Here is a 14,427-nt window from a genome sequence, read left to right on the forward strand (position 1 = left end):
GTGATTTTAATTGATCAGCCTAATACCAACCCATAATTACATTATAAAAATTTAATAATAAATGACAGTTTTATTTTAGGCATATCTGCAATAGAGAAGATTTTTTGGTGTGTGTGTATTCACCAAGGATTTGACAGATTTATTTCTCTTTGTGTTTTCATTTGACATTCTATAGCATGGTCTGGTATCAACTGCACTATGCATTTCCTACTTTTATATTGAACAAACAGAATTCTACTGGTCTACTAATATGAATGATCAAAAAAAGTATATCCGGGAACAGTTTAATGTAATCTTTTAGTGTCTTTCACATTTTGTACATTTTAGATTTTGCATCTTCTAATCACCAAGTTAGAAATACTTGGTGCTTACATAGACCTACATAGCAAACACATAAAAGCAGAATGTGAACAAGATAATACAAACAGTTAAAAATCTATGTTAATATCTACACAGTTTTTGTTTTCTTGTCAGATTTTGTACAATTCTTCATCTGTTGAAAATTGAAGCTAACGGACTTTGGTCTCTTGGTCTAACCCTGCTGCCTCCACAGTTCCTATATCTGCACACTTTCCATGAGCTACTGCTTTCCTAATGCAGAAACCTGACATACATCATGCTTTTCATAAAGCCCATGAACAGACCTTATTCTAAAATTACCACAGCAGTTGATTTTGTTTCCAAGTGTATATGTTATAAATTAATATATGGATGCATATATGCTTACTTTATGATGCATTATCATTATGGTAACTTTGTTTTTCCCATGTTGAGAGGACCAGTGAAGAACTGCACCATCCTGGGGAAGCTGCAGTACTCTTGAGGCATGGTCAAAACCCTTCCACCAACTCCTGCTCCCCACTTACCAACCTCTGAGAGCAGGGATAGGAAGGAGCTGGATCATTACACGGCCTCCTGACTAAGTTATATTTTCAACAAACTTGTTCAAACAAACCAACAACCCATTTTGGCTTAAACTTTCAAAATAACAACCTGAGGCAGAGTCCTGGCCAAGAATTTAAGCCTCATGCACTGTTGTAAGTGGCATCTGAGAGAAACCTTAGGTGGCCTTCTAAATGGCACCTAATGCCTAGAGGAATACAAGAAATTCATCAAGTAGTCTGCTTTGTTACTGTGCATGTCCAATATTGGCTGAGTAGGTAGGTCCTCTTGTCCTCCTGATGCTCTTCTGATTTTAGATATGAATTTATTTTGACTTTAGTTTTTTAATGTCTGTTTATTATCAAAGTACAAAGCTAAACTGAAGGAATAACCTTAGTAATCCTTCAAATGGGTATTGTTCACCATTTCTTTCTCTGGTTTTTGCTCATATTTTCTTTTTTTTAGTTCTTCAAGTGGAAGATGCAACAGATTTTGACAGCTATATGACCGTAAACTCTAGTTTAGTAGAATGAATGCATCCTTTATGAAGTTTTCCAGTGTTTAAGCAAATAAATCTAGCATTGCTTCTGTGTACTTTAGCTGCCTCTAGTCAGTGCTTGGAGAGCTGCCATTCCCTGCTGGTTGCTGCTGTGGTTAGCAGCCTAAGTAGAGTAAAGTTATCAGGCAGCTGGATGCAATGTTAATCAATAGATCTTGAAAATGTCTTAACCCACAGACTTAGAAGAACCAAACCTACTTTTGTATTCGTAGTTTTTATAGAACGATGCATATTTACAATCTTAAAAATTTTTATTTTGGAAAAATTAAATTTTAAAATTAATTTATGATGATTTTATAATAAATAATTAATTTTATTATTTAATACATGATGATCTCTGGGATTTCTTGTCTAGAACTTGTTATGATACAAATATCTTGCCTGTCTTGAGACAGTTACTGCACCATTTCAGGCCATGGAGTGCCTTTAAACAATCCCGATTATCAACAGTAAGACTGACCCTGTAATGACTAACCAAAATGCTTTTGCTGAACTTGAATCAAATGTCTTACTACAGCTCTATGTTCATTATTACTTAAATATAGAAGGGAAAAGAAAACAGAGAATCAAAAAAGATTAGACAAGCAGCCATGGAATCACTGTGATCACTCTTAATATGATGGAAAAATCAATACTACAAGAATTCATAACAGAAGAAACTTCAGGATGTTCACTTTCATAATAAAATCAGTGTAATGGTACCACTACAAGCCCCCTTGAAAATATGAAACAATCCCCTTTTTCATAGCAGATATTATTGAAGAATGACTATATTTCAAAATTAAAACAGGCATTTTTCAGTACAAATGAAATATATTGATTAAAACTGAAACATGCATCTCTGATGTAAAAATGTTGTCACATCAGCTTCAACATTCAAAATAACCTCCCCTCCATGGTCAGTGAAGATCTGGAAGATTTCCTTCTCCTCATCTTTTTCTTTCTTGGTGGTTGTGTTTAATTTGCACTAGGCTCCTATGAAGAGAAAGAAGCAGAAGCAGCATCTCCAATTTACTCCAGTTTTAGCAAAAAGCAATAAGGGCTGAAAAGAAGCCAAAGGGCCGAAGACCAGACTAACCAGAAGCTGAGGCACACCCCAGCCCTGTGCCTGGCTGTGAACTGCACCTGATACGTGCATGGCTACAAGGTGCAGAGAGGAAGACACCAGCAAGGGAAGTGGCAGTGAGCATTCCATTGGAAAAAAAGTCAAGAGAAATAACTTTTTTTACTGTGTTCCTTGTCAATTCAGAGGTAGATTTCTGGGCGAGAAAGTCAGTTATTGTTAGTTTCTGTGAGTGCAAGTAAGTAAAGAATTGCCCATTTTCCATGGCAGAAAAAAGAGGCATCAAATAAATACTTGGCTCACTTCATAGGTTTGTTCTCTAAGCAAGCACAGCAAGACCTTGAATAGTCTGTAGTCACCTGAGCCAAAAAGGCAGCAGCTCCTCTCTGAGTTGCAGGAAGGCTGAAGAACTGGGGAGATGACACTGAACCTAGTACCCCACTTTGCAGAGCAGCCTGTGCCCAGTGTGAGCCAGACTGCTGTGTCCTCATCTCTTGGAAGCACAGCTCTCCAGCTTCCTTCATTCCTCTCTGGGCACAGGGCTCTGCTTCCCCAGCTCTCCCTGTGAGCTCGTGGGGCTTTACTGCGGGTGGGCTCACAGATTTGCTTATCTGCTCTCAGCTGGCAGCGCCGCAAGGGAGTTACTCGCAGTCAGCCAGCAAGGGGAGAGCAATCACAGAGCTGAGGTTTTCCAGGATATGTTCTTGGGCCATGCCTTTGGAAGCTCCAGGGCAATGCTCATCTGGTGTGCATTTTCAGCCTCGCTGCACGGGTCAGCAGAGAGCTGTCAGATCTGCACTGCCTGAGAAGCTGTTTCTCCAGTGACAGCCCCGCAAGGCTGGGCTTGCTTCATGTTAGGTGACTGGCTCAGTCCCAGAGAGACCTCTGAGCACAGCCCTCTTCAGTTTTCAGAAAGTTTCTTTGAGGTTCATTTTAATGCTACAACCAGAAGAAATTCTTTCCAATTGCAGAGTAGGAACACATGTTCACCTTTTAAGTCCTCATCAGTGTTTCTAAGACAGCAGAAAAGTGGCAGGATCTTTTAATATTCAGCAGAGAGGATGGCTTAGAGCTGCCAAGTAGAAGCAGTTGACATTACTTGGGAACAGGAGCAAACATTGCTCTTGCTCACTCCTCCTACCTCCCTCAGCAGACTGAACATAATAAATATAGTGGTAAGAAACAAATGGTCTCCCCCACTGCTTTACTAGAAACTGGAGTGTCAAGTCTTCCTTTCCTGGATAAAAAATAGAGTGGGCAGGATGTGACAGGATTTCTAAAATAAGCTTTGCAGAAGGTAGACAACACAACCAGGATATGAGCAAGAGGGTGGATATGATCTGAGGGGGCACGCTGTGTGATGGAAAGCCCTGAGGAGGAGTAGGAAGAGAAAAACCATGAGTGCTTGGTACGTAGTAAAGCATTTACAGTACCACTTCACGGGAAATTTGTGGTTTATGAGGTATGCTGAAGCAGCTCCTGGATGTGTATTAATGTATTATCACAGTAATGGATTATGTTTTAATTCCCTGTAACGTGCCCAATCCTGGGTAATGCAAAGAAACAAATTTGGTTTCTGTGCCAAACAGCAAGATGTGTCACAGATTTAAGACATACTCAGAGGGCTGTGATGACTCCTTACCACACATTGTGCTGCACATTGTCCTGCATGCAGCTCTGTGCAGCCCCTGTCCCAGGGCTTTCTACAAGAGGGAAGATGTCTTCCAGGAAGGAGAAACTCTCTGTCCTCTGTTTCTAGCAGAATTTTTTTATTGACAGAAAAAATGTTTCCTGGTTTAATCCATTAATTTGGAATCAGTTAGGAAAAGGGGCTGAAACAGCTTCACAAGCAAGGAAAAAAAAAAAAAGAGTAATAGGTAAAAATAGAGTTGTAGCTCATGTACCCAGGAGAAGAATCTCACTCTTATTTTACACATCTACATCTCAAAGACCACCACCATTTTTTTGGCAGAAATTATCGCGCAGGAGAACTACTCTGCCCGCAGCTTTATCCGGAACCAGGAGTGATAGCAGAGGTGATGCTAATCACACCAGAGCAGGCTCAAAGAGAAGCAGGTGCAGCGTTCATTTGCTGTACCAACAGCCCTGTGTCAGTGTTTGGCCTGAGACTGTGAAGAGCAGGCTCAGGGTGGATTGCTTGTTGCTAACACTGCAGCCTTGCCTGGGACTATAGTGGCTATAAATGTCTGAAAAGACAGTCTCAGAAAAGAGACTGATCCAGAATGCTTAATCAGTGATGTAATATACACCCCTACCAAGTGTTTTCAGTAAAAGCAGAGTTTCCAAATGACTGTACAGTTTTGACTGAGTAGCTGGGCTTCAGTGTGTTACCAATAGCACTGAAATCAATAGGCAGAGTTCCTATAGCTGCAATATCAAAGGGATTTAGGAAAATACTATCAAATCTCATAGAAGAAACAGGCTGTTGGGGACATTTGAATGAATTCATTTGAATGAATTCAAATGAATACCAATAAACAGAGGTAGTGCTAAGCAGCAATCCCAATTCAAGTGTGGCTCTGGCAAAAAAAAAAAAAAAAAAAGGTTTTCCCTCTGGGTGTGGTCCTAGAAATGATCCCTAGAGCTGTCAGACATACCCCAGGCATGAGTCAAGAAGCATTTATAAAGTGACTCTGCACTCCTCACTCTTCAGTGAAGGACAGCAGATATTTCACTCAGGTAGCAAAGGGCACCTGCCTAGCTGGGTCAAAATGTTATGTTCTCCCTTCAGCAGAACAAAGTACCTGAATAGCTGGTCTGGTGGAAATATTACCCAAAAATGCTATATTGGTGTCCACTGGACACGTAGAGTTATCAAAAAGAAATACTCTCTACACATATTTTCAAGGCTTTCTGTACTGGACCAGTAAAAGGGAAGGTGTCAGATGATGTGATAGTGTACAGCTAAAATATTTTCTTTTAACAGCCTCATTATATGACGCTGGGGTGAGTGACTTGTAAGATGATCCTCTGGACACATATTTTGGAAACTTTTTGGTCAACTGCCATGCAGCCAGCAGATTTAGGGCCAGTGATTAAGTTACTGAGGCTTTTGTTTTTTAAATATGTTCTCCTCAATATATCTTTCAGGGCTAGCCATGTGCCAAGGGGTTTGTAACCAAGCTGTGATTCTCTTTCATGCTTTCAGAGGTCTCATTACAGGCTGCTGGCACCCACAGCCTGCTTCCTGCTTATTTCAGATGACCACAGCACTCAGCAGAGGCTGAACAGAGAAGAGAACTCAGTAAATAAGTGGTTCATAAGGAAAGAAAATGTGCATTTCTTCTGGGAAGGCAGAGGGTTTTATTTGTTACAAAATGATGGTTGGTCTGATCTCAGAGCTCAAGTTCTTTGCATAGGTACATTTTCACAGAAGCCAAAGCCAGACTTTTGAAAGGAGCAGGGCACTATGCAGAGTTTTTGTGGGTTTTTTTTGAGATACAAGCTTCAGGAAGAGTCTTTCTTCAGATTCTTGGTCAGGGTGATTTGTTTAGCTCTCTTGGCTTCCTTACTATTTAGCCAGTAGATTTTAGGGCTAGGGATTTAATTGTGGATAACTTTTGCTTTGCATCCATATTGTGGTTTATTCATACTATTTGGTTGCCATCCTGATTTGACTATGCTAAGAAAACCATTGTGGGTTTGTTTTGTTTTGTTGTTTGTGGAGAGTTTCTGTCTTTTTTTCTTCTAAACAACTTCAATAGTTTTTCCTCTTGAAAATATTAATATGTACTTACTAAATGTGACAGTCAGTTCCTCAAGTCAAAGGACAAGCTGAGATCAGTAGAGTTTGCACCAAATGAGGATCTGGCTCATGACTAAAAAACAGACAAAAGGAAATACCGTCCAAAGCTGACTTCTCTATTACAGTGTTTCAGCCTAAACGAAATGCTTTGAGGACATGATATTGGGATTTTTTTTCAAGAGGATCAAATGCAAGAAATAAATAGGCATGCAAAGTCTGCTTCCCAGGTTATTCGGGTTTCGGAGCTCTGTTGTGTCCTGCTGCAGAGTCTTTCCTTTTGCTTTGGTAAAACATCAGAGTGTAGAGGGTGACCCTGTGCACTTGTTTCAGATGAGTGTAAACAGAAGATGATATTACTTGTCTGAATGAAGTGGACTATCCCATGGAGGAGAATAATAGCTCTCTCCCAGGGCTGTTTTTCTCAAAAAGACTAGTGAGAACTTAAAAGTCAAAAGACCCAAGAAGAGGGTGAAAGTTGATTACTTTAAGGATTAAACTGTTACCCTGGTGAAGTCAGCAAATACTGTTTCTAAGCAATGATTTCAGTGTCTCTTGAGCGTTGTGAATCTGAACCGTGCAATCGGAATGTATTTGTTAAAGATGTAAATTTTTTGTTATTAGTTTTTTAAAAAGCTATTTGGTGTTTTGACTTCAATAAAATATGTTCTGGAGCAGTGTATAAAAATCAGCTTTTGTGGAGAATTTAATTTGAATGTGTGTTTTTAAAAAAAATTAAAAGCTAAAAGGATATAATTAAAAAATTATATAGTTCTTTAATTTGCATCAAATCATGTTTTGTTAGAAATGTACTCACACTTGGTGTAGATTTTTAGCCACTTTTTATTCCTTAGAATTCATTGGAAGAGGCAAACAAAAGTACTGTTGCTCTGGTAGTATCCTGTTAGGTAGGGAGTGATTTTTCACAAAGTCTTGATTATTTCATCAAGAAAGTAGGTAGATATTAAAGGTTACCCAGATGGTTTATATATTACTATAATAATCTTGTTCATAGAAACTCTCACAAAGAAAATAATTAATCATAAACATACTGTGATCCCCCTAAAGCAGCGACTGTTTTAAGTTGAAATCCCATAATGGCTATGACCTCTAACCCTGATGTAACCGTTTCTATCCTGGCTACTAAAGTGGCTGCTCATGAAAGGCCATCAAATACAAAAGTAAATGCAAAGGTTAACAAAGTTAGTGGACCAAACAAACTTGATACTGAGAATGAACTTTCACATGTAGCAAGAAAATAAACACCACTCTTCCAGACTGATCTACACAGGAGTTTTGAGATGCCAAAATATTAAATGTTATTAAGCCCATAATCTCTATTTTACAGATAAGTGTTTACTCTGGGGGTTACCATCCTTTTATATTGATAAAAAGTCTTCGCTCAAATTAAAAAAGAAAAAAGTTCATGCACTAGTGTGTTTTCAGTGAGACAGTGTTTGCTCTAGACTCCAAGAGAGCATTGGTAATTGGTTTGGGAAAGAGAAGAGATTGCACTGAGATGTGTAAATTTTAAGAACTTTTTTTAAGAACAGTTATTAACATGTCATTTGATTTTTCAACCCCTTCCCAAGTGTAATCTTTGCATGATATTATGCTTCAGGTTGTTCTCTTCAAAATTTTTGTGCTGTATTCATTGCCCTTCCCCAGTCACCTCCATGGATGGGGAGAATGCAGTTTGCCTCTCTAGTGCAGTGTCTATTGTGAGGGTTTTTTTCACCAGAAATAGAAGTTGCTAGTTGATGCTTTGCTGGTTGAGTTCAGCAGGACAGGATTTTGTAGCTGCTGAGCTCCAAATGTGTTTGCAAATGAGGATGGGCAGGTTTGCATGTGGGATGTACAGATATGCATTGGTAGCAAGAAAAGGCATCTTTGATATATAGATGTAGCGATTTCAACAGTCCTTGAAGGATACAGTAGTCTGAAATTTATAGCTGTCCCCCATGCAGACAGACAAGACACCACCATCACCAGGGTGTCAGTGACTGTTAATCCAGACTCCAGCTGCCTGCAGTGTCCTCCTGTGGCATTTCTGCTGACCTCACCTGCACCTCATGCCTTGAATAGCATGGATTCTGCCTCCTTACTCAGAAGTGAGTCATACCATTAGAAGGAAAGTTTCTTTTTCACCATTGCGACCCTGTGAAAATGCATAGGACTGCCAGGAAGCTAGTCCCAAATGGGAGAATAAAAATGTAAGCTCTTTTTATGAGTTTAAAAAAAAAAAACCAAAAACTTTCTTATTAATTTAATCAACTTGGTATCCTAAGCTCCAGTCAGAAATTTTTAGGCTGCTATGGAATAAGCAATTCAATGATGAAAAGAGAAAGAAATGTTGTTTATACATAAAACTTGACAGTCGGGGAAACTATTTCCCTGGCCTACAAGGTAGTTTTTCAGGTAGATCAAAAAGAGTTGTTTAGCTCTACACAATTTCCAGTTTTAACAACATTAAATACTTTTTCTCCAGTTAGATATCAGCCTTTGAAGATTTTGAGATTGTTATTCCTATGGGGAGGAGGATATTGAATAATTCCTACCAGTTATGAAACTCAATATTCTCCAGATGGTTATTGAGACAAGCTTTTACACACCATTGTAAAATGGGTTTAAAATATCCTGTGTTGTGATTGACTAAACAAGTCACATGGCTACTGCATACAAATTTGAACTCCTTTTTCAACTAAATGACCTTATTAAAACCATAAACAAAATGGTACTTAAAGGTTGGCTTTAAAGCAGCAGCTATAAATCCTAGATTTATTGTAGTCCTGTTCTGTTATTTGTGTTAAAAACAAGGAAAAAAAAACTAGGAAAGCCATTCTGAACATTAAATCATGCCCTTAGCGAGGAACTGGTTTTAAAAAATACAGTTTCATGTACTTTAGCAGTCCTCTAACATTTTCTTCAAATGACTTAACAAAATGAATGTGTTCACAACCTAAGCAATATCAAATAGTGCAAGGAAGGAGCAAAATCCTATGGTAAAAATTGTTCCTTGAGCAACACTCTGCCTTCTCCTTCAGGAGCAAATTTGTGTCTAAAGAGACCCTAAGCACTGTACTTCATAAAACCTTCACTCTCACTTGTTGTGCTGCAGTGTGAACAGCTCTAGCAAGGACCCTGCAAATTGTGTTATATAAACAAATAACCCCAGGAAGGGGTTGCTGGCTGGGGGAGCTGGATGGGGAGGTGGGAGCCTGGCTGGCGTGGGAGGCAGCGGTTTCTTGGCAGGGCTGCAGCGGTGCACAGCTGGAAGCAGCGATGCACAGCTGGAAGCAGGGCTTCCCATCCCTGCCTGCCTCTGCTGCCACGCCCCTCCTGCAGCCAGGTGCCACCTCCTGGCCTGTCACCACTGCTCCAGGTGCACAGACAGAGCCTGCAGCACAAGGCAGAGCAAACAGACCAGAGACGAGGGAATTCCGTGGGAGCAGAAAGGTTGTACTTAAGACCTCTGCTCCCTGACCAGTGCTTGCACTGCAGTTTGCTGCAGCCTGGGGGAATAACAGCAGGCACCTTTCACTCTATCCCCTCTACCATAAAACCATGCCTATCAAGGTGGAATTTTTTTCCCCTGTATTCATTAGGATGCTGATTCTGTAAGCTTTCTACCAGAAATGGCTTCATTTCAAAGTTACTAAACCATTGCCTTAGAGTTTTTGGGTTGTCTAGGAGTCCCAGTTTACAAAAATAATTATCTCTATTCAGATAAACAGAGCATGCAGTTTATGGATTCTTTGTTGCTGTTTATGGATCTCCCTTTTTTAGGGTGAGAGTCTACAAAATTTAATTATAAAGGAAAAGAATATGCAAGTGGAGTGGTTTTAACTTTGAGAATAACTCCATGGCCCATTCCTAAAGTGAAGGAAACCTTGGCATTTGTCTTCCAGGAACCAGCATTTATCCATTTTATTTTTGCATTGCATATGGCTTGCGACAATGAAAATATTAGATATTATAATTAACAAAAAGGGCTTTAATAAGAACCATAGTGATGAGAAAAATGCTTAGAGATTTATCTTCCTTTAGGAAATCTGTTTATGTGAAAGGGAAACAGGAAAATCCATAAAGTGGTTGAATCTGGTACTGCACTTAAAATCATGCTGCTTAGATTTTTAAAAATAATTTTATTTTTTCCTCTTCTGTAAATATTCCAGTTGTAACATAATTCACTTATCAGCACTTATTTTTTTTAGCTTATTTAGTGTGCCTTGGTTTCAGAGTTTCAGTTTAATATTGCTAACAGTCTTAGTAAAAACCCCAGGATTAGCAGTGTATTTGAACACCTGCAAAGTTCATTTAACAACTGGAATGGCAAATGTTGCAAAATTCAAAATATATTTAACATATTTTTAGTTTCAATGTTAACCACAGCTGCTTAGTGCTGTTCAAGAGGCTTGGAATGTACATACTTTATACTTCTCAAGGAATAGCTGTGATTGATGGCCTTTCATGTCAACTGTTTGATTTGCTGAAGACAGAACCAAAAACAGTGGAAGGAGGAAAGTCTGAGAAGAGCTGCCAGACCAGTGAAATTGTTTATTAAAACAGAAATCCTATCCAAGTTTGGCATGCTTCTGAATCTTAGTTGAATTTACTAGATAATGGGGGCAGAGAGGAAAAAGAAGATTAAAAAGCCTAAAGTAATAAAACCAGGCAAATCAGAGAAAATAAGGTTTGTTGTTTTACTGATTGCATTCACATTGATGAGTTGTCCTATCATTCAGACAGATGGAAGTCCAGCAAATGCTTCATACAGAGCTATGAATAGCTGATGTACAGGTATTTTACAACCCCTACAGAGCCAGATTTTTCAATGGATCATTCACAAATCTTTCAGAGAAACACACTTTTCTATGATCCTTGGCACTGATAGTATCATTTTCCATACAAGACTCAATGATTAAGCCAGATGCACTACATTCATTTTACTTTTTCATTCTGAAAAACTGATTCTTCTCATATTTATACTAGCTGTGACTACTGCAGCTCAAAAGATTTTACTTGAGTAACTCTTGATTTGAGGGCAAGAAATAAAGCCTTTTAACCATTTCTTTTCAGTATTGATAGTTGTATTTTTGTTCAGATTTCAGCCAGTTCTGGTTTTAACCAAAACCATCACTGTGTGCAAATTTAACATTTAATTTTCGAGAAAACTTTGGCTTCGCCTCTTAACACGCTGGAGTAAGCAGGCAGAGATGGAAATTCTGCAAAGTAAACACATGATGCACCCTCTTCTCTTTAGTTTTACAGAACCTACTTCCTAAATTAATTCTTAACAAATGCCATAGATATTCAGCTGACTTTGCTGGCAACCAGGGTATATATCTTGCACTCCTAGATTTCAAGCATCCATCTAGATCAAAAAAGTATTGCAGAGCTTAGGAAAAAAAAAAAACAAACCTACAGTAACTTTTTGTGCACAGCTTTTAAGCTGTACCTATTTAGGACAAACTGTTGAACACACAAAATTTGAAGAGACAGTAGTGTTCACATACCTTAGTCTAGACTTCCTCTGTGTTCTGTCTGAATCATCAACTCATCACATAGAAGGAGCATGAATGAGCAAAAATGAATATGGACAGCAGAAGGATTGAAATACTTTGTGGTGTGATCCTCATCACCCAACATATTTCTGCTGTGGGGAACATTTTAATTGGAACTGTAACTCTGGTGTCTCTTCTGCCTAAGCAACACTTAAAACTTTAATCTTTTTCTGTGATGAAACAGAATAGTCTGCTTCTTTTTAGTAGACACGGGTCTGGTCTGAGCACCTTCATGCGCTCTTCAGTACTTTCTTTTTCACTACATCTGCTCAATATATTGAGAAATTCAGTCACACTGAAAAAGCTTTAGAGGTTTCAAAATTCAGTATGCCAAGAGCTTAGTAACATGAGTGACTCTCTTCACTTGTTTCCTGTGAAATGCAATGTCCAGATCGATGTTACTATTCTGATACTCAAAGCCCATGAGTATGAAATTGGCTGCAGTCAGATGGCGACTAAACACTTCCCTTGAGAACAGGGCTTCCCACCAGCAACTATGTTTTTCTTGGAGAATTAAATTGTGCACATTCCAAAGAGGTGTTTGAATGCAAATACTGGGGGGAAAAAAAGCAACAGTCCAGAATAAAATCCAAAAAAATAACTGTGTGATGTATTTTTGCTCAGTAAAACCTGGATCGAATGAAGTGTTGAAAAATTTGGCTTGAACTATTGAAAAATGTAGCCAAAATTGTTTAAAAGTAAGTCTCCAAGTTTACTTCAAACATGTCACTCAAGTATGTGCTTAATTACTTTTTCCAGCATCTTTTATTTGCCAACATCTTGAATAATCAAGCTTTTTATTCTTATTTTATGTACCTAAATACACAGTTGCAAAACATATAAAATGCAGAACAGTCAAGCCTTTTTGGCAGGACAAAAGATTTATCTTATGTCTTTTATTTTTCATTTCTATTATATATCATATTTAATTTCTAATATACTTTGGGGGTGATTAGGTGATGATAGACACATTTTATTTGCTCTGTTTCATTAAAAGGTTTATAAGTTTTTTTTTTGCTTCTATAATAAGGTAATTAATTAATATAATGTCTGTATTCCTAATTTTTCACAACAGGAACTCACTGAAATGGGGTACTTGCCGTATGCTGATACAAGGTACTGTATGTGTACAAGTAACAATTTCAAATATATTAGTTAGCAAAAAATTGAAGCTTAAATAAATTTTCAAGTAAAGCTTAAATGGTACATTAACAATTACTGAATAAAATCTGTTTAAATTATTTTCTAAACCAATGCATTTTCACTATTTCTCCTTCCTCTGTCTCATCTAGAGCATGCTGCCCAAGCAGAAGGCTGGTTGCCTTTACTCATATCAATGACGCTTATGGAATCTGTCTCTTTTGGCCCTAAATATGATACATGTGTCTAAAAGACTCGGGATATAATTTCTAGCTGCAAGTTACTCTTGCGATTTAGCTGAAAATCAGGTATATGACTATTAAATTATGTTAACTGTAATCAGGTTATTCCCTCACTTTTGAGGGCTTGAGTGCATTAGAGGACATTTTTGTATGTAATTGTCTTATTTCATTTTGAAGCTCAGTCTTTGAAGCTCCTTTGGACTGAAACACCCCACTGACCCTCTTCCAGATACAAACATACAAGTCCTGCAATCTGGAACTAATTGCCCAGACACCATCTGGAGGTCCTGTTCCTTGGTACAGGCTGCTGTAATCCTGAGGCTTTCACAGCAGAAGTAGCATTTTACAGTATCCTTAAGATCTCAAAATATTTCAAAAATGTTTCAAAATATTTCCAAATACTTCTGCCAGCTGGGGACACTGGGAAGGTTGCCATACCCATAAACACTTGCATGCCCATATGCAATAAAGTTTATTTTGTGTAAGCACTGTCCAAAATGAGAAGCTGGGTGGGGCATTGGGGTGACACACTGAGATGGGAGCAGTGTTGGTGAAATCTCCTGGGTCTGGGTGCATTGTTGTTCCAGGCAGTTGTTTCTTTCCACCTATTTTTAGCCCATCTTTTTCTCAGGCAAAATGTGGGGGTTCTGTGGATGGCTGATCCTCCTAGAAGAATGCAGCCCTAATTATATCCTGCCTTCTGGTATGTGAGGAACTCCCCAAAATTGTGCTCCTCTCTTAAGCCTGAACTTCTCTTTCAATTAACAGGCCAATTTTTCTGTGAGGAAACCCCTTTTTGGGAATGTGTTTGACTATTAACAAATACCTTGTATTACAATTTTCCAACTTCAACCATTTTATCATCTTAAGCACTATGATAAGATAGCATCTAAGGACAATCAGTGGAAAAAATATGCAAAATGAGGACCTCAAGATTTCTTGCACTATATTTTTGACTCAGGAATTCGTAGCTTTGGTGAGAGAAATATTTGATCCAAGAAAGGAGGGTCTTTTTTTCCCAGCACCTCATTGGCAATATAAGAAGTTGGAGATTTTTAAGGATTACCTTGGTCTTTGTAAAAGTTAGAGATGATTTATTATTTCTGAGTGGAACATTTACCTTCAAGCCAGTGTCCACCAAAACCAGCTAAAGGCTTTGCAATTTCTGTAACTGGTCTTTGACTTGCCACTTAATGGCCGGGGGAAATGTCTTT

The 14,427-nt window shown here is 38.4% G+C and overlaps 1 long non-coding RNA gene across 8 annotated transcripts in view; it reads left to right on the plus strand.

The window, feature by feature from the left end:
• LOC146768168 (uncharacterized) overlaps window positions 1-13,279 on the plus strand; it is a 117,720-nt gene extending 104,441 nt beyond the window's left edge. For all 8 annotated transcript variants that reach the window (XR_014953237.1, XR_014953238.1, XR_014953239.1 and 5 more), the window contains one exon: window positions 12,907-13,279. This is a non-coding gene — a long non-coding RNA (uncharacterized LOC146768168). The remainder of the gene's footprint in view (window positions 1-12,906) is intronic.
• The last annotated feature ends 1,148 nt before the right edge of the window (window positions 13,280-14,427 follow it).

Source organism: Lonchura striata, chromosome 2, assembly GCF_050655825.1.
Source record: "Lonchura striata isolate lonStrDom1 chromosome 2, ASM5065582v1, whole genome shotgun sequence".
Taxonomy (NCBI): domain Eukaryota; kingdom Metazoa; phylum Chordata; class Aves; order Passeriformes; family Estrildidae; genus Lonchura; species Lonchura striata.